General features: G+C 35.3%; 1 protein-coding gene across 9 annotated transcripts in view; it reads right to left on the bottom strand.

The window, feature by feature from the left end:
- The window catches only part of RGS7 (regulator of G protein signaling 7), a 256,768-nt gene that overhangs the window by 165,509 nt on the left and 70,128 nt on the right, over positions 1-21,131 (bottom strand). The window contains exon 1 of one of the 9 annotated variants that reach the window (XM_090135374.1): positions 20,321-20,389. The exons of the other annotated variants lie outside the window; for them this stretch is intronic. The gene's annotated coding sequence lies outside the window, so the exon portion shown is untranslated. Of the gene's footprint in view, positions 1-20,320; positions 20,390-21,131 lie in introns of those variants that run through there. 9 annotated transcript variants of the gene reach the window in all.

The following is a 21,131-nucleotide window of genomic DNA, read 5'->3' as shown; positions in this document are numbered from 1 at the left end:
CGCAGAAAACTAAGAATAACTATCTGCCTTTTGTTATCAAACAAAATCTGCAATACTCTTGAATGCAGTTACATGATCGTAAGTTTTAGAGAAGACAGAAGACTGCAGTACAGAAAAAATATTTAAGTCTGTTAAATCTTGAACACAAATCCAGCAAGTCTCAATACCTGCTAAAAGGTTATTGAAGCTCTTGGATACGGCACTGAAGGATGGTTTTTTCATGGTGCTGCAAAAGCATTTATCTGAGCAGTCCAAGCTGCTGTTGGCTTCACAGCTCACTGACAGGCTTTCGCAATCTGTTTCTTTCATTATGCTCTTCCTTGTGATCAATGAAAATAACCACTGCTAGTCAATCAACAAAAGCACCAGAAGTGACTGTAGTCATTTCTGGGGGGTACAGACCTACTGATACCTAGTTAAATTTTTTTCCCATGCTTTTCAACCAAATATGAGAATTTCCTGTTGAAAAACCAAATCAGCTCCCCTAGTTTCACTGTAAAGATTTTCTGAAAGTTGACTTACTGCAGCAATACAGTAAGGGCAAACAACACAGCAATACCAAGTCGAATTTGGAGGTAATTTGGAGACTATCACCCTTTCAGCTGATATTAACCAACACCTTTTACTTATTACCAACTTTCTCAAGGACCTTAAGGGTTCACTGTTTTCAATTACAAGACTATTAATAATCCAAGTATCATTTTGTTTCCTTTTCTGCTCACCTGACTGAACCTACTCTTTCCCTGATGTTTTTCATTAAGAAATAAATAAACCATGTTTCCTGTACTCTTCTTTGCAAATTCTCCTCATAGGATAAAGACCACTGCTGGAGCCTTCTACAAATATTTGTCCCAGCACAGCACGGAAGTCTATCTGGCTGATTACAAAATGATATCTAATTAGAGATCATTGCAGAAGACTCTTTCCTTAAAGAAACAAACAAAAACCTAAACACTCAACAAGGCACCAGGTATTTTCTATTCTAGAACATTTTCAAACAGGAGAAGTATCTGGTGTGCCTTGATGAGATATGAGGTCTAGGAATCAATTGCACAGGATGACAAATGGGAATAATGAAAAAGGTGTTTCAAATGTACAAATTGGAACACCTCATAAATTTGCTGTGCAGTTCCAATGTCTGCAAATTTAAACAGCAGCAGCCTGATAATAGAAGTGATGCTTATTACAAAAACAGTTACAACAGGATAGAAATGACAGAAGATTCAGGTAACACCTGTATTTCAGTCTCATTAAAATGTTCTCTGCAACACTTTAAGCCTTATCATCTATTTTGTGTAACTACACAAAATAAAAACCACGAAGGACTTGGTGGGCATTTGTTTGTACTTGCTCAGTTGGTTGGTTTTAGCTTCTTAGAAAATACTGATGCAGGATAAACTTAATAGGATGAAAAAAGAAAAATTCTAAACTACCTGCCTTCTTTTTCTCTTTAGTAGCAATTCTGCGATTTAAAAAGTATGTTAGAAATCAGGGAAGAAAAACGAAACAACCAAAAAAAACCACTAACATATCTAAATCTCTAATAGCAACTCATCTTTATAATTAGAAAGAAACAAAATGCTAGTTCCTTTTTCACACCCTTAAAGAAAGCAATGATGGTTTCAGAAGAAGAGCTGGTACTCATGCCCATTTTAAGAAAAACAATAGTATAGTATAGGTAACAGGAATTACAGCTGGGTGAACAATTTTAAAAGCAAAGGCAAAATACCCTTCTTTTGGAAGTACTAGTTAACTAACCATGATCAAAAGCACATGCTGGGTAACACTAAGGACTGAAGTTAGGTTATTTTCTTCTTTTTGAAATACCAAAGAAGATGCATGTATTTTACCCATGTCAGCAAATAAGGGAAAGATTATACTCAAAATGAGCTCAAGTGTGACATTCTGAACAAATAGGAGCAAATAACAGCCCATCATATTGATGCCAGACATACCTTATTTCTATTTCCCATGGAGAAAGTAACTATATTCTATTTCTTGCCAGTTATATATTCATAAGATCTTCCTTTAAAGTGTGAAGGCTTCCATTCTTATATTTCTTATATAAGCTTTCTGTAGGAAGGATTTCTGAATGAATCCACAATATTTACATAATAGTTGTCCAAGGATGTTATTTAAAGAGAAAGTCTAAGTAACACCTGTGACTGACCGAATACTCAGGACCTAATACACAAAAAGTTCCCATTAAGTTTAGTAGGAGATTTACCTACATAAGAAGCACTGTTCAGAACAGAGAGCTAAGATGTCTGTTCCACCAGCTTTCAGTCTGAATCAGGTTAGATACAGTATGCAATGAAGCACATGGTTAGGCTTAAGATAGAGAAGATAGGCACAATATAAAATACCATTATAGCCATTACCCTAACGGAACTATAATCCATAGCATAATGTAATGGCACAAAGACAACACTTGCTATAATACATAACTTCTTGCTGCTTTAGGGCTTTGCTTTAGCAGATAGAAGCAACTCTCTGCATCCATAAAAATAAGGCATTGTATAACTATACTATCTCAGATCCTTTGATGTAGGTGGCAATCACTGCTCTTTTGGTATGGAGCTGGCTCAGTGTCCAGATCATGTCCACTTTGTTGGCTGGGTAAGTGGGAGGGTTGTTTTGTTTTTTTAAAGAATAGTTTCAATAACAAAAACAGTCTTAGAGTTCACCTCAGAGATGGCATTCCAGGAAGCCCAGGCACTGCAAATCACCTTTCCTCTGCCTCCAAAGAGATCTGCAGAAATAGATCCGTCTTATGTCTCCTCGTGCTTAACTAGTAAGTATATACAGCATCCTTCAAACACCTTCACCATATTGTTGCTCATTTTTATGATGACACAGAATCACAATCATTGCAATTGGAAGGAGCCTCTAGAGATAGCCTAGTCCAGCCTCTTGCTAAAAATGGGGTCAGCCAAATTACAATTAAATGCAAGCAGATCAGAGGACCTGACATCAGGTTGCTGAAAAACCTCTGCATTCTATTCAGTAATCTTAGGGTATTTCAAAGTAGTAGCAATTCAAATTTTATGTTGTCTAAAACTACCTACATAAATCTACACGTTGTACCTCCAACTCTGCATTATTACCTAAAGCAGCATCATGACCTTAAAGGTAAACCTGTTATATTTCTGTATAAAAAAAATCTAAGACATTTTATAACCAGCAAATAAAGAACAGTCGCTTTTAACTAGGGAAACGTACTATGGCATAAGTAAAATACACTATTTCAGTTTTTACCTGTATCACTTATGAAAAAGAAACTTTATTAAACAAAAGGTAAACATTCTAAAACTGTACAAATGAGTGAAAAATATATTTACCAATGAACATTAAATAGCACAACATAAATTAAGATGTTAAAGAACGTGTGGTAGTCTTTTCACGCCGTTAGGAGCTGCACCTCTGAAAAACTGCACTTTGACTTAGGAAAGTTATTTGTATTTGTTGCTTAGTTTATCATAAGAACACATTATTCTTCAAAATCCTTTGAACTTCAAAATATTAAGTGTTGACATGGCTGATATTTATTTTCACTTCTATCCACATGCAATGCACAGAATTTGTCCTGAATTAATGCACTAACATCCTAGCTTGTTTCACAAATATTACTTCAGCAGGAGCAGGGAGGTGATCATCTTGAGTACTGTGTTTGGTTCCGGGCCCTTCACTACAAGAAAGGCATTGAGTCCCTGGAGCATGTCCAAAGAAGGGCAACAAAACTGTTGAGGGGTCTGGAGCACAAGTCTTAGGGGAGCAGCTGAGGGAGCTGGGATTGTTTAGTCAGGAGAAGAGGAGGCTCAGGGGAGAACTTATCGCTATCTACAACTGCCTGACGGGAGATTGTAGCGATGTGGGTGTAATTAGCAGCAGGGGGAATAGCCTCAAGTTGCACCAGGGGAGGTTCAGGTTGTATCTTAGGAAAAATTTGTTTTCTGAAAGAGTGATCAGGCACTGGGAAGGGCTGCTCAGGGAGGTGGTTGAGTCACCGTCCCTGGAAGTGTTCAAGAAATGTTTAGATGCAGTACTAAGGGGACATGGTTTAGCAGGTAAGTATTATTGGTAGGTGGGTGATTGGACTAGATGATCTCTTATAGGTCTTTTCCAACCTTGGTGATTCTATGATTCTAGGTAATGCAAATCACATAACTAACATTTTTTATATGTTGTTATTGCCCTGATGTTGAAGAGCCTGATGATTTCAGCCATCTCAGTGATAGCTCAATCTTTCTGCTGTTCCACTTGAAGACTCTGTGAAGGTTACCTCAATAACTTGACTAGGGTAAAATGACATCAAGTAGAATGTAATATGTCAGTTAGAAAGTACTCCTTCAGGCAGAATATTGGGACTTACTTCAAGAAAGCCCGGGGGGGGGAATAAAAGCAAACAAACAAACAAAACCCTCAATGCATTCGAGTTCCAGTTCTGCAAATACTTCACATGAAAGAAATCCAGTTGATTGAGAAAATGTAATGCGTACAAAGTGCTGATAATTTACCTGTTTGGTTTTTGTTTTTTGTTTTTTGTTTTTTTGTTTTTTTGTTTTTGTCTTTCTACATACTTAATAAAGATTTCTGGTCTCCTTTCCTTTAGTTTGCTTGCATCTCTTTGTTGTGGTGATTACCTAAATTTTCAATCTCTTTAAACCTGGGGGAAAAAAATATTGATTGGCTATGAAAAGCACACTGACGCTGTACTCACAAATACGTTTTAAGAACCCTTTGAGACATAGAGCTTATATAAATTTGCAGACTATCCCACAAGCAAAACCAGCAGTAACCAGCATACGCTGCTGTGATGTCAATCTTAGCACAGCGTTTCAGCAGACTCCTACTCTTCTGGTCTGACAACATGGATGGAAAGTATTTCTGCCTATGACTGTGGAATTTACATACTCTGGCAACAAATCAGAAGCTCTGAGTCTAGGATTGAACACTATACCACCTATATCTCTAAACAAAGATTTCCTTTGTGTGAGTTGTCAATTGCAATCACACAGTCTTTTCCAAATGACAGGTTCTCTACAAATTCACTGTTATTGTCACCTATGGATAAACCATTTCTACCAGTTGACTAGGGGAAGTAGGATGTTAGGAGTTTTACACGCTTCTAAGAATGTAAGAGTATTGCACAATACATTGTGCAAAGCCTTTTTTTTTTATATATAAATACAAACAATGCTGTCTGTTCACAATTTGTTTATTCATGAGAAAAATGAGACAATAAGCCAGACAGTTGTTTTAGGCTTAACTAATGTTCACACATTTTTATCAACTCTGTAGTCCTGATCTTTTAACATGAAGCTCTGCCAATATTCTGCCTAATGTTCTGACTAATGAAAATTATGTACAACAGTACTGTAGTCCTTGTGTTCTAAATACACACCATTCACATCTTCTCTGTTAGCAAGAGGACTGAAAACTGCAGTGTTTGTAGAACTTCTCCATTTTCAACTCCTGGCCAGACTTTCTTTTCTCTAGAATACTATCTTTTTACCTTATCTTAATTGAATAAGATGGCAGGAGAGGAGCCTATCTACAAAGGACCACAGCCAGGAATTAGACCGTGGCAATGTGGGGAACAACTGCTGTATTCAATCACCTTTATGCTTTCAGTACAGTCACTGGAACTCTATCTCTAAAGACATCTATTGATTTGGAAAATACATTTCTCACTTGTCAAGAGTGTCTAAATTTAGTATTTTTGAGAACACTACGTCCACCATTTGGGACACACACCAATTCCTGTTTTTGTCCAAGTATTTTTCTTCTGCCTCAAAACCAATCACTACTATAAAAAAAAATACTCAGGTATAAGCCAACAGGTAAGACATGAAAATGAATATCTTTTAAAATACTTTGAGTGATACTTCCTGCTTCTAGTTAAGTGTTTAAATCTACTACTCAAGAAAGCCTGTGATATGACATTCTTCCTCAATTAGCATTTGTTCTTGTACAAATATTAATCATTAGACAATCTAGTGTTCAAAATGTATTTGGAATAAGCTCTATGAAAGGATGAACATATTCTGTTTAGAAAAACTCAGCCCATGCTTCGAAATGATCTGTCTAGGTGAGACAGAATGACAGGACCATAGCAGCTGTGAGATATTACATAAGAAAAAAAAAGACACAATGCAACAGCATCTGAGGAAGAGGACTAGACTAACTCAGGCAAAACAGCATAGAAAGAAAAAGATGATACTGGGAAGCTGACTTTCCAAATGTTAATTGACTATGCAATAGGTTCTTTCAAACACGTGCTCATTTTGAAATTAATCAAACACTAAATAATATGTACTATCATTAAGTAGCCAGAAAAATATTGCAACACCATGCTGCAAATGAACACTTTCAAATAAACTATTCTGAAGCTTGCAGACGACAAAATTTGTACATGAAGCGTTTGTGAAGCTTGTGCTATGAGAGGAAGATAAAGAAACAGACAGTGATAGCAACAGACAGAATAAAGAAATTATCTCTACAGAAGCATTTGAAAGGTATAAGCGTGATTAGCTTGCACCTTCCTAAAACAGAAGAGAAACTATTTTAATAACCAAAATAATTTGACAAAGTCTAGATTAATGCTGCATATCTGGAGAGGAAAAGTAACAGAAATATTTCTCATGACAACACAGTCAGATTCACTCATATTCTGAATTCAAGATGTATTTATCAGCCTGAGGTGTCCAGCAGTCAAGAAAATTGAAAAAGAGGTTTAGGAGACAAATCTGTTTGCTAGTTAAGCTTGCAGCTGAATATGTAGGTTAGACAAGCAGATTTAGTTTGGACAGATTTAGTTTGAAATAGAAAAATATTATTAGTTCAGAATAGTAATAGTAGTTATATCAAAAATAAAATTATTCTGGGACTTTATCACTGAGTAAGATAAAGATCAAGAATAGAGGCCTACAGCTCTGCAGACATCCAGCAATGGAAGATCCTATAAAGAAAGAATGAGAAAGAATGGGGCCAAGGACTTCAATGGAATACATTCCGTATTTGGCACAGACCTCCAATAACTGTGAGTTTGTAGCAGTAAAGTTTTTCTTAAGAGACTTAATATAAAGTGTTTCATTGATCCTTTGCCACGAGACAGCTCAGGTCTACCACCACCCATGAAAAAAAGGGATTAGCATGAAGTCACAAGTCAGACGGTAAAAGCAGCAGAATGACAGCTGGCTGGAGAAGTAGGGCTGGCAAGCAGCTTGCTGCTGACAAGAGGATCAGCAACAAATCCAGCAGATGGCTGCACAGCAGGGACCTATGTGGAAACCATGCACATGGGTAGAAAAAGGTGAACTCTCACTGGAACTACTGCTTGCTGGCTGCATGTGGTCAGCTCCAGAAGAGGTTATAACCTGAGCATCCCTGGCATTAAAGTGAATGAATTTATACTCTTGTACTAAATTGCTCCAGAGAACTGAAACAGTACTTGTTCCATTTATATCGCTAAGCTTTTAAGACACTGCTTGATGCCTGAGATGCCAGTCATTTTTCCTAGGACTGGTGGCAGAATTCTCTTGTACATTCAGAAAAAATGTCTGTATATCTGCCACAAGTTGAAATAGAAGGTGTCTAAAATAGATAAAGAAGCTCAAATTTCATTTTTCAGATAATTCATTTGCTTAGACTATGGCTAAGGGGGTTTCAAAATTGCATTTAAAGAAAGCAAACAAAAGTAACTTCAAAGATGGAATAAAAAATATATTGTAAACTGTTTGGAAACCATTTATCATTTTTGGATCTGATGGTATTTTCATCTCCTATTTTGTATACATACTTTTACCATAAGACTCACCTTAAGTACATGAACACAACTAAACAGAGTTGATAAGAAGCACTGCCTTATTCTAACCTTAAACTATCACAGTAAGCAAGACTCACATCTTTCTCTTCATAATCAAAACACTGACTGCAACTTTAGGCTCTTCTAAGGGATTATGTCAGGACACCAAAAGCATAAATTACTGTAAAAGAACAAGTTTTATCTTTGGCTTACTTCTGAGTGTCTTAGTCACTGACATCATCGAGAATATTCACATGAATTATAGTTGTTAACTCTGAGAGGTAAAACCTTAATGTGATCCCTTACAAGTACTGAGAGTCCTGAATAAAACAGGACTGAGATGTGGTAGCACAATGTATACATACATATATGCAGTATGCACAAACATTCTAAACAAGTTTAAAGGAAAACAATATAGTCAAAGCATAAAAGCACGCTCTGAGAAGTCAAAAAATAGAAAACCAGTGCCCAACAAACACAATTCAGTTTTATTAAGGTATGTAGGACACTCTTAAAGTAATACCTCCTCTTTCTTTATTTTCATAGAAACCACAAGAGATATAAAGAGCACAATAAGACTAATTTGATAGAGCAAATTCTCAGCTACAAAACACTACTTTTTAACACAGTCACCACCATGAGCTATGCATTTTTGCCAGTGATGAACAGGAGCCTGCATTTAACAGGCTCATAAAAATCTGCACCAGTGGAGGTGACACACTATCACTGACAGCACTGCTGAAAAGCACCACCCACCACCTCACTGTGCTCACAACCACTGTTTGGTCTCCTGAAACATTCAGCAAGTGACAATGAATGTCAACAGGTACCATTTTTTCCTCCTGGAGAAATTCAATCCCACACTTTTGCTTCATATGCACTTCCATGTCAGACCACAATTTGTCAGTCTGCTCTTCTGCTGTCACCTGTTGTTCAGCAACAAAATGTAATGGAATATTGGTGGAAATGTTCAGCCTCTACTGCCATTCCACCAACATCTGCCTCTGACATCGCAGGCAACATCATAAAAATAGAAGGCATTACTTTTGGAGCAGTCCTCCTAACATTGTTTAAAAATTAGTAAAATAACTTTTTAATATCAAAAATTCAATACTGCACATCATAAAAATCATCTTCTGTCCTCAATTCCTTTCTTACAAAAAGGTTAATATTATTGCACACTCCCAATGGGAACAGTTTGTTTTGCTTTCTACAGAACTGACTACGCAAAAGGACAGCAAAAAAAAAAAAAAAAAAAAAAAAAAAGCAGCTAAAGTGGTGTGCTTCAAACTTAGGTGGAAGCTCACTGAACCTAAAATATCTTACGTAAATGGAACTCTCTCATCTATAGCATTTTTTGATGCAATCACAAGCTTGAATAAACATATATATAAACCATAATGGAATTTATGAGTTTTTTTGGAAAAAGTTAAAGGTAGCATGCACTATGAATTATCAGAATGTTCAGATGCTAAATATGGGTATATGCTAACACAGTATTTTCCAAACTGTGCTTGTTACTGAAAAATTACATGCAGTGCATTATGAAGAGTAATTACTCAAATATCTTTCCTTATATTCTACAGATTTTTTTAAAAAAATTTATTGAAGTAGTATAGTTCGTATCTAGGTATTGTGTTTTTATGGCAATTTTTTTTTTTCCCCCCCAGGAAAAGTTGCAGTAACTCACTGTAACCAGATAAAGCCCTATGTCTTTTTTAACTAATGCACATGTCAAGAAAAAAAAAAAAGTGTTAAAGAAATGAATAAGTACAGCAGCTTTTGATTTGTATGAGTCACAGCATCTTTGGTTTGCTGCCATAAAACTGAGTTTCATAAATCCACATCTGTGAAGATTCTTCCAACATGTGAGCACAGCTGTCCCTCAGATCTAGCTTACTACACACTTTCTGATCTTCCTTTTGTCTGTTTGGCAAAATCAAGACTCCAATTAGTATTGTATAAATTATTCTGACACATAGTTAGCATCTTCTTTCCTCCACTAAACAGCTGTTAGAAAAGTTGAGTATTCATAAGCAAATTAGATTTTCTTTTGAACATAATCTTTTAAGATGCTGTTATTAGATAAATTCCTTATATTCATCATGGGAGGTATTAAACTGCATAAAGAGCGAGTGATTTCAAATTATCAATGGCCAGCTATTCTCCAGCAGTTACTCCAAAAGCAATTTTATATATCAGACAGTATGTGTTAATGCAAACACGAGTTAAGTAGTTTCATATATAATCTAAATCTATTCTGAATGGTTTATGCATATTTTTCTTTAATGCAATCAGGAACACTGAGGTAATACTTAAAGTCTAAAACAATATCTAATTCTTTTTTCTTTTGAAGACTTGCTATAAAGCATTTACTCACTCACTATGAGCAAAACAGCAGTTTAAAAGTGAATTTCAGTCTAGTGTTTGCTAGATATTTTGATTGTTCGTTGCTCTGCCTCATGATTTATCACCCAACACAGGCATTTTTATTTCCAGGTCTTAGTTAATTTGAAGAAAAAAAACAAAAAACAAGAACAAAAAAAAACCTTAGGTTGGGACCTAAGATTTGCAATCTGTATCCTCAGAGACATGACATGGAATTCTTATTACTTGGCTTCCATTTATCAGATATTTTAAACCTGCAGTCAGAGCACACAGCCTTCTGCAGATTAGACATGCCTACACCACAAGTCGCTCTTCATTAGTGACAATTTTTAACAATTAACACATATAGACATATTAATTTCAGCATAACAACACTGCTTTTGCTAAACAGCAAAGAAAAGATTTCCATATCTATAGTATTTCAACATTTCCAATCACCTCAAACAACTAGTTTAGAACCTTTAAACCAAACCTAAAATATATTGCTTTCGATTCTCTGTTGCATGCTTCAGGCCTTGGAGACTACTAATAATATACAGCTACATAACTTCAGTAAGGAATGACACAAAATTCTTGATTTTCTTGGTCACTCAAAGCACATTCATATTTAGTTGCAATGAGAATGAATGGCAACTTGCTGCTTATTAGTGGCTTTCTAAATCTAATAGTGGAAATACAATTTGGAAAGTCAGTAACTTTCCCTTTTAGAGTCTCTATTTAAAGGAATGTCAACAAATGGAAAGATAGCAATTGAAATACTTGCAACATCTACCAAAACAAAGTTAATAGTTTTGATAATTAAAAAAAAAAAAATCAGTGTAGAATCAGCACGCTTGTTTACATAACTTTGACTTCAGTTCTTGTTTACCATCACGATTAGCCTTTAAATTGTGTTTAGAATCAAACATTATTTACTTGTTATATCCATGCGGAATGATGAGGAATATCAAGACAGACAGTGAGGACTGGGTCACTGCACAGTGACAAACTCAAGTATAGAATTCCTGTTTTATTCAAGCTGGAAGCACTTACCTATGGGATAGAAACACACTGAAGGTTTCTGAGGAGTAATACAGCAGACTGAACCATTTGGGCACAGCCATAGTATGCTACCATGCCATGCCTTGAGGAGAACAGTCAAGTGATGACTACAGCTGGCATAAGACCAGACATTGCAGGGAGAAGGCCACACATCATATGCTCACCCTGCCCATTTTACTGCTGGGCATGTACTTCAGCTTCTGTTAGGGGTTTGTTTACCAGTCCCCGAAGCTAGCCCTACCTGAACATTCAGGTTGGCATCTGAATAACAGTTTAGTGCAGGTAAATTGAATTGATATGAATTGACTGTATTTTTGATTTAATGCAAAAAGTAGAGAACAAATTTAACACATGATCAAACGCGCTTACTAGTGCTGTCTTTACATGAGGCATTTCCCCCAGTTTAAAGATAGCTGAAGGCATTTTATCTCTCTTCTTAGTTCTGAGAATGTATTTTCTTGCGACATAATGCCTCAGGTACCATGTTACTTCCACTGAATCTTTGTATTTCCCACATGAAAGTACATATAACTTCAAATTTGGTCTGTAAAATTATTATTTATACTGATATTTCTTTCTCATAAAATTGTATTATCCATTCTGCTGTCAGTTATGAAGTTTTAAATTAAAACACACATCTACGATACTACACTTTTAAACTAATAAAGGAAATGTGCAAGTACTTCTCAATTCTTAATCTGTTGCCTTGGAAGGTCTGAGTAAAACAAGGAACAAAACCACCCCCAATCTAATCTATAAAATCAGTAGCATTTTTTTCAGAGAAGAGACAAAAAAAATCCTCAAGCTTTGAGATCTGTCATGGTTTTGGTTTTTGCTTATTTGATTTTCAGTATTCAACATCAAAACATCATGTACTGGAAGTGTTAATGTTCTAACTCTACGTACCTATCCCTATACATTGCGGAAGTCACGGGATCTGACCCTTCCGGGGGGGGCGGTCTCTTACTGCCTGGCAGTGGGTGCTGGAGGGTGCTTTCCTAGCCGTTCCAAGCTTTTTCAGGTTTGACTCGGTCTCGGGAACTCTCTCTCATATCTTATTTGATTCATTAGTCTCAATTTCAATTAATTGTATTATATTGTATTATTTTGTATTCCGATATCATAGTTAGTAAAATAAGTTTACCTCCATAGATTGTTGCCGCTGTTTCTTTCCTTTTCCCCCTTTCCCCCTTCCTTCCCATTTTGTGGGCCCAGGTGGGGGGTGGGGAGGGCAGGGGCCTACTGCCCCCTGTCACGGGCATAAACTGATCCAGTTAATTCCGTGACAGATTATATTATTTAAATTGATAAACGAAAGCAAAAGCAAAATGCATTCCAAGAGAAGATACTGGAATAGATGAGAGCATCCCCAACTAATCTCAGTTTTAGAATGTGTTTCAGGTATACATATCCTAATTACTAGAGAATCCATGTTATCAAAAAGACAAAACAGATGTTACTAGTTCATGTAGTCTCAATGTTTAGGTAGAGAATCAATGGTAAACCCAATAATTACAATCAATTGTAACTTACAAGTCTTTAAATTGGTTCAGGCTTCCATGAAAGGTTGTTTTATCTCACTCTCTGTTTGGGTGAAAAATACCAAATCAGCCACTCATGCTGCAGACAAAGGGGAAAGCACATCACCGCTCCAACTTTGCACCTTTTTTTTCCTCTTTGTGTATTCACAAGGACTTCTATATGACAAAGAACACAACTGTTGCCTGCAGGAACTTAGGTCAGAATGAGGAAGCTAAATGTATTTAGAGAAGTTCACCTACCATATTACTAGAGCCAGCTAAAGCAATCTCTAATAGTTAAGGAAGATTGGCAAAATCCCAAAGTATTTCAGAAATGCAAAAATAGTAATTTCTTTTAAAGCTAGAGAACAATCTAAAGGCTTACAGGATAGACCATCAGATTTTGGCACTCAGAAAAATATTGGGTAATGTTAAACTACTTTAGTGGTACCCACAAGATAAGATGAAGTTCAGTAAAAAAGTAACCAACCCATGTTTCTTTGTTTTCTTTTATATGAGGTGACTTTTTTTTTAAAAAAAAAAAAAAAAAGAATAGTGAAGAAGTGAGAATAACGTGTATCACCAGGTTTTAGAAAGCTTTCAATGTTGCTAATTGAAAATACTGAAAACATTGAAAATACTGAAGTACTAAATATAACTTTCCATTAGAACATATTAAAACCATACAAAGGTATTCAAGGTAATTTCTGACAGAATATATGAGCTTGCTACATCAGTCTTTTGTATATATTTTAAAGATATATAATCTTCTAGTTCCATTAAAACTCTTCCCAAAAAATTGCACAGCAGATTTTTTTTGAGCTATGAGTTATTCCAGATGAGAACAAATCTTTACCAGTTTTATAACTTCCCAAGGAAGCTGCAGATGAATGAGACAAAAATAACAGTTCACCCAAGACAGCCCTGTTAACCTTCAGCAGTTAAAGAAGGAAATAAGACATTTCTTCCTATCATAAGGAAAAAAATTGAGTTAAAGGGAGAAAGGAACAAAACAGAAGAATTAGTCTCAGACATTTCCCACCAAGAGCACAAGTACAGATAAATCACTATATTATGCCTTATTTCAAATAATTAATTTTTTTAATCAAATGTAAAGATAAAACACATTCCATTACTTTTCTAATTGTAGTAGTTAGGTAATAAAAAAAAAAAAAACTTCTAAAACACAGGATTTTTTTTCCCCTCTAAATTACAGCTTTTTGGCATTAATCTAGTGAAGTCTACACTGCTAAACATTCATTTTAAAAAAAAAATACATTATTATTCTTAACCGTACCAATAACCCCATTGTTTTCAGCTAGGTCAGACTTCTGTTTAAATACAGTACTACATCAAGCCTTACAGACAACATCTATTCAGTTTTTCAGACTTTATGCTTTTTATAGACATATAAGATAATCAAGCAAAATGCATCACAATCATAGGCCAAATGTAGAATTTGTTTGTCGTACTCAAATTCATATATCTTACAAACAGTACTGAGGGGCCTTAACCAAAGAGCTACTGAAACTTTCTCTAGGTGTTTCCACTGACTGTTAGATTTTGCAATGTTCCATTACATTTTCAAACATGTACAATTCAAACTCCACATATAAGACATATAAGAAAAATAGTCTTTTTTTTTTTTAATATACACACTCAGAATTTCATATTCTTTATGAAGAACTTTCATATTTCCCAATTAATATAAATATGAATGCCAAGCAAACAAACAAGGCCACCACCTTGATATGCCAGGAATTCAAACAGTTCATATGTGATATATTCATCTGCCACTAATGCATACAAATCAGTCATCCAGGTCAACATGAAAGTCACTGGCGTTACTGGACAAAATGCTTCTAAAATCTTTTCAATGTGGTGCTGCAAAAACTCAAAAGACTCAAAATTTGTTCGAGAAATGTGGAAGTTGAAGTACAATAAAGGATGATAAAATTCATGGAAACAGCCTATGTCCAAGAAAATATGCATTTGTAGTAGTCTAATTATATTTATTACAGACAATTATTTAGAGCAGAACCCAAAAGAAACAAAGCCAACCACAGAATTTGTAGACCTGTAAGTATGGAATCAGGCATGAAGACAGACAGTGATCTAAAGCTTTGTTTGATCATGAGAATTTCAAATGCTGAAGTACATGGGTATTTGAAGTATGCTAAGGTACCGTGTAATATTTAGAAATACTATTTTGAGAAGATATAAACTTAACAGAGCTTCTCAGATTTGATCTGTTTCTAATCTATTTCTGCCTAATATGAGAGAATTTGTGTCAAGCACCTGTCTAGGTAGAATAAGAAATGAATTATGCATGCTAAATAAGGTGGTCATAGTAAGTATGCTGGCTAAATTTGTGTAAATCATTCTATTTTTCAAAGCAATAAAATGTCACTTAACTAATTAATTTTGTACACCTTAACTATACAACTAGAATTTCATTTATTAAAAACAATTGAAAAATTTGTCACTTTAATAAGCACCAAATAGTACTATTCTTGTCAACATCTCAACTATCCTTCAAACATTAAACAAATACTTTACATAATAATAATTTTTAAGTTGAATTTTTTAAAATATGTATTTGTGATTTTTTTTCCATGATAGCTATTTATAACTGATTCTAAAGAAGAATCAAATCACTAAAATTTTAGTGATTTAGAAAAATGTAGAAGTAGCATATTTGTTTTAAAAAGCCAATTGCAGGTTTTACATATGTAATGTTAAAATCTCAATAGGTACTCAATTTTATTTGACACTGATGAGGTAGACTTGAACTCTAATTACTGTAAATACTGAATGCACCAGTCTCTGTGTATAAAAAAAGAGTGAGTATATTAAAACATGCTACCAAACGATGAAAATGCAAACAAGAAGTATCGACTGTGCTTTCACTAGCTGGGTTTATACTGACAACTGCATTGACTTGTAATCAGACAGCAAATGAAGATTTGGTTAACTGTATACAGTAGTATTCCCAAAAGAGCAGGTCAACATTACGAAACCGTGAAATTGATTAAATGACTACGCCTCAAATGAACAAATTACCAATAGTAGAGACTCACGGCTTGCCATCATTTTTTACAAAAGGAGAAACAACAAATTAATTATTTTCCAAAGATCATTTGTTGAAACTAATTTTACTAAGAATTAAAACTGTCTTCAATATCACTATTACAAATAAACCGAAGTATTCTGAGCTCACAATTCCTTGGTCATTAATGTGCTACTACAAAACATAACAGGGTTAGAGTACATAGGAAAACTGACGAACAGTTGTCCAAAACACAGTTGCTAGTATAAGCTACTTAGCAGAAGCAAAATTCAGAGAATTCCCAAAGGAAAAAAACAGCATCTTTTTCTGATATGCACTGTACGATGATATGGATTCACACTGAGATTTATTCTCATTACTGCAATACAGGCACTTATGAGTTGCCCTTAGTTACTTCTCTTTCAGTGATCATTTATCTAATGATTTTCAGTAACTAACATATGACTTCTGCAAAGAAGTCTAGTTTTGAGAAGTAGCTGTAGTAAGGAAATTTCCTTTATTGCACAATTGAAGTGTTTGACATTGCAGATAAATTGTTGTTAGGTATGTTTTAGAGACCAGATTTGCTATTTTTTTTTTTTTTACAGGTATAGTAAATAACTGGTTTAGATCTACCGACCAACTAGTGCAGATTTGAATTAGGTGGCTCCTACATTAGGAATCTAAAGACTTAGCTTTCCTAAAGGTTTTTCTCACCCACAGATACATTTCTGATGTTCTCTTACAATATGAATTTCTTACACAAACTAACAAACTATTCCTGTTCAGCTTTTTTTCTGAAATATTGCAATCAAATACACTGAAATACTTTAGAATAAGACTGTAACAAACCTAGTGAATTAAATTCACCTTCTGATTGTATTGCTTCGCATCAAAAATTACACAGTTGTTTTGTGTTATAAAACCCAGTTGAACATCAAATTAAAAAAGAAACTTTCCAAAAAAATGTCATATTTGCCTGAAATAATTAAAAAAAATAAAGGTCCACTGACTTACAAAAATTCACACTTATAAAGATACAAAAATGCAGAATTTAATACATGTTGTTAATGGCAACATCTGTAAACCATATAAAACATAACTATAAAGTACAGTAGTATTGCAGTGTATATATATATAAAAAAATTAAGATAATTTGGTAACTCCAATGTAGATTATTTTACAGTGAAGTTCCCATGAGCTATGTGTCAAGGATGGAAAACAATTACACTATATTGTATTGGTAGAAGGGAAGCTAGAATATATTTACAATATGACACAATATGGATACAATATAGTGTAAAGCTTTATTGCAACTAAGGCAGCAACTTAACAAGAATTAAGATGGCTGGATGAACTTGAATATTTACTGCACAGAGTGCAGGGTTAAACACACACAAACAGGAGGCCCTCCCGTTGTGTCACAAGATTCAGAACGGACCCCCTTGCTTTTCTAAACTCCCTGAACCGCAGAGGTAAAGAGCCTAGATGAGGCTGAATCTACTCCTAATCCCAGACTTAGTCAATGATTTATGTCTAAGGGATTGTATGTGCACAGTCAATCTAAGATATAATCTTAGTGAAGTTAATAGAGCTTACAAGAAATCTACATTGTGATCTTAGTGAGGCTAACAAAGCCTAAAACAAACTACTAGTCACTTACTAAGGATCTGTATCAGTAAGGCATCTTGACATGAAGCTGTAAAGGGTTTTCTGTGCAGGCATAACCTCAAGAGGCTTTCCTGCACAAGGGGAGATCCTGTCATGCAGCCAGCTGCTGTGCAGGAGAGCTTAAGGACTCGGGCTGCTCACTATTTATAGGGGTAAGATAACTGACTCATAATCATAGATCCCCTTCTAGGCGCATGCTCAACTGATCCTCAGCTATTGAACCGTGGGTCTGCTATCAGTTCTTTCAGCCCCCAGTCTGAGACAGATTTATGGTCATTAATCTCTTTTAGCAACTGTTATCAGTACTGATGTTCGCTGTCTTCCTGTGCAAGACCAGGCTGAAAAAGAGAGCTGAGGGAAGAAGCCAAGAGGGTGGGAGAGGGGTGAACAGAGGGAGCATACCATCACACTATGCTATCTAGAATCAATTACAACTAAATCTGTGAGACGGAGTATTTTCTAATAACAATGTGTTATGGATGAAAATTATATTTTATGGATGAAAACTATAGTCTCTGCAAATGTTTTAATACATTATGTGAAGTTTCTCACAAAGAACAGTAGAAGGGAAAACAAAACGAATGTAAGGTGCCTCTTACTAATACAAAGTATTTTTGGAAGGTTGAAGGAGAAGTTAATTTGCTTAGAGATAGATCCATAGCAATCTGTCTTGACTGAATAAATGCAAACTCTATTGATCGATTAGTGGAATGCTCTTTCTTTTTAACTGCTTTCTAGTTGTTCCTGAAATTAGTTAGATAATCCCACTGTCCCACAAACTTTAATACAGTAAAAATCAGTAAGTAACAAAAGTGAATGGATACTTAATATTATGCGCAATCATTCTCACAAAATTAACATTTTGTTCCAAATCTTTTTTGCTAAAGTTTCCTTAGGTAACATTAACGTTTTTATATTGAGGCACAACTATCAATGTTTAATCCTCACCAGCTAAGTCGCTGGTAGAAGAAAGGAAGAAACTGTGAAACTAACAACATAGAAGAGATTCAGTCAATGAAAGAGACGAGATTCCCAGCAGATACTCCTCTGCCTGCATACACTGCAATTCTGTTATCTGGACTGAGTCACAGAATCACAGAATTGTAGGGGTTGGAAAAGACCTCCAGAGATCATCGAGTCCAACCCCCCTGCCAAAGCAGGTTCTCTACACCAGGTCACACAAGTAGGTGTCCGGGCAGGTCTCGAATATCTCCAGGGAAGGAGACTCCACAACCTCCCTGGGCAGCCAGTTTCAGTGCTCCGTCACTATTACTGTGAAGAAGTTCCTTCTCACATTGGTGAGGAACTTCCTATGCTCCAGTTTATGGCCATTTCCCCTTGTCTTGTCCCCACAGACCACTGAAAAGAGGTTGGTTGTGTCCCTTTGACTCCCACGCTTAATATATTTACAAACATTAATAAGATCACATAATCATATAATAAGTCCTGACTTATTTCTTATTTCTATGCATTTTCAACTATATTCAACATAGTTGAAAATACAGCTCATATATATACAGATATTCATTTCAGAATAAGCTGGTTCATAACTTCGCATACAGAATTTCTAACCATTAAGGCAATGAAAGTCATACTGTTGAATTCTGAACATTCATCCAGAATTTACTGTACCAAACACAGCAATTTATGCTACATTCTTCAACAGGCATGGAATGGATAACCAAAAAGCAAAAACAACTTGCCAACTATGACCATGAATGAGTGGAAAAAAACAGATCTTCCTCTTCAGCAATCTTCAGCATGCTGCCTTCCAAACCCAGGAGATCTAAAGCTTCATCTGTTTTTTTTCTAATGTTATTTGTTATTTATACTTAAAATGTTCCAAGCCCACCACGGAAAGTGGAGCAACAGGACCACACTCCCAGTGTTTTAATTCTAAACAGTGTGTATAGAAGACAAAGATATAACACTTAGAATGGAAACGGGAAAAAGAGACAGTATAAATGTGATTAAAGCAAAAGAAATGCACAGTTATAAGGAAATATTAAATGTTTCAAACCATTTGAATGTTGTCAGTACTCACAATGGATTCAGTAGGATCAGACTGCTTATAATACCAGTAACATTTAACATTCTAAAAACAAAGGCAGCAAATTAAAAATAAAGGGAAAAGGAGAGAAAAATAAAGAACTACAATCTTCAAGGAGGAGTATGCTGAAGCCATGTCATTATCTAAAACAAAAACTGGCATAATTTCCAAAAGAGATGTTTAAGTTCAGATGTTAATACTCTGGAGGAAAAAAAGAAAAGAAAGAAAGAAAAAGCATAATTCACGGAAATATAAAACAATCAGAAGTTGCAAACAATAGAAAAAGCCACTGAGAATATCTCAAATGCACAGAAGTATCTAACATTCTGGCTACATTCTCCTGTTCCACATTTTTGAATGTCACAGTCCATCTAGCCTGCCAATTAGTCCTCAGGACAAAAAGCTTGCAATGCAACTGCGACAAACAGGGCTCACTTAAGGTAAGGAGGCTCAGCAAGCAAAAACATTAATTAGCAAATCATCATCTTTTTTTTTCTTTCAGATTAAAGTTGCCAAAAGCAAGAGAAGACATCTGCCTGTACTTATTAAAAATAACCTCTTCTGTCAATAACTGAAATACGATTTTAAATTGCAAACAGTAGAAAAATGGAGAAACTACTGTATCTATAAATTACTATCTGCCAAGTAGCTGAGATTTGCAAAAATATTTATTGCAGCAAACATTGGTTTAATGCAATCAAATGACATTCAGCATCTCTTTTTTGTATTTGAGGATGCTGAACATTTCCTCAAAAAGAGCTAGAAAAAATATTCTCAGCACTACTCTCTATTACCTGTTTTATCACTGAAGTCACGCAGTTTTACACAGATATCAGCCATCATAACAACCTAAAGAGTGAGAACAGTTTTGGAAAGGTTTTTTTTTTTTTTCCTCGTGAAACAGGATTCAGTTAGAGATAATTATTTTTATGGGAGAAGGCATTCAATGGACATTTAACAGAACTACCCACTGTTTATTTTATTGCTACTTTGTTATACAAGACACCGAGCCCTAGCTCAGCCAAAATGGCATAATTCTGCCACTGAATAACGTTTCACAAACTGTACATGGAATCTGTAAGGAAAAATGTAGATAAAACAAGGTTCGGTATCGTTCCAATGCACTTCTGTTCACCAGATTTTAACAGCAGGTCCTTCATTTGCTCTGGGATGTCTGATTCCAGGTCTATTGCAGTTCAAAAAATGTGTCCAACTGATTTCAATTAAGCTCTGAAAAAAATCTGCCTTCTGAAAAACTGCTTGGAAATTATTATATCGTTGAATGGGTTCATAGTGGAATTTCAATCAAATAAGCCTCTTAAGTCTTGGCTGCCTTGTTTTCAAAAGAACTGTGATGCAAGCCTTCTTTTCACAAAAGACACGCTGACTAGTCCAAGTATATCTATCCTATCTATGTCATATTTATGCAGTTGTTCACTGAGAGTAATCTAAATTTCTACTTGTAGGCTTGTAATTTTTTAGTTTCCACATCAAATGCTTCCTAAAACCTGCCATCATATTTGCCATTCTCTAATCTTCAGTGCTAGGAAAATTTTAAGGGAAAAGTTGCACATCACCAATAGTATCACCAGCTATTTCCTACCT

This window comes from Phasianus colchicus, chromosome 2, assembly GCF_987193195.1.
Source record: "Phasianus colchicus chromosome 2, bPhaCol1.hap1.1, whole genome shotgun sequence".
NCBI lineage: Eukaryota > Metazoa > Chordata > Aves > Galliformes > Phasianidae > Phasianus > Phasianus colchicus.
The sequence above is the reverse complement of the archived record's forward strand: the minus strand, read 5'-3'. Positions and strand labels throughout refer to the sequence as shown.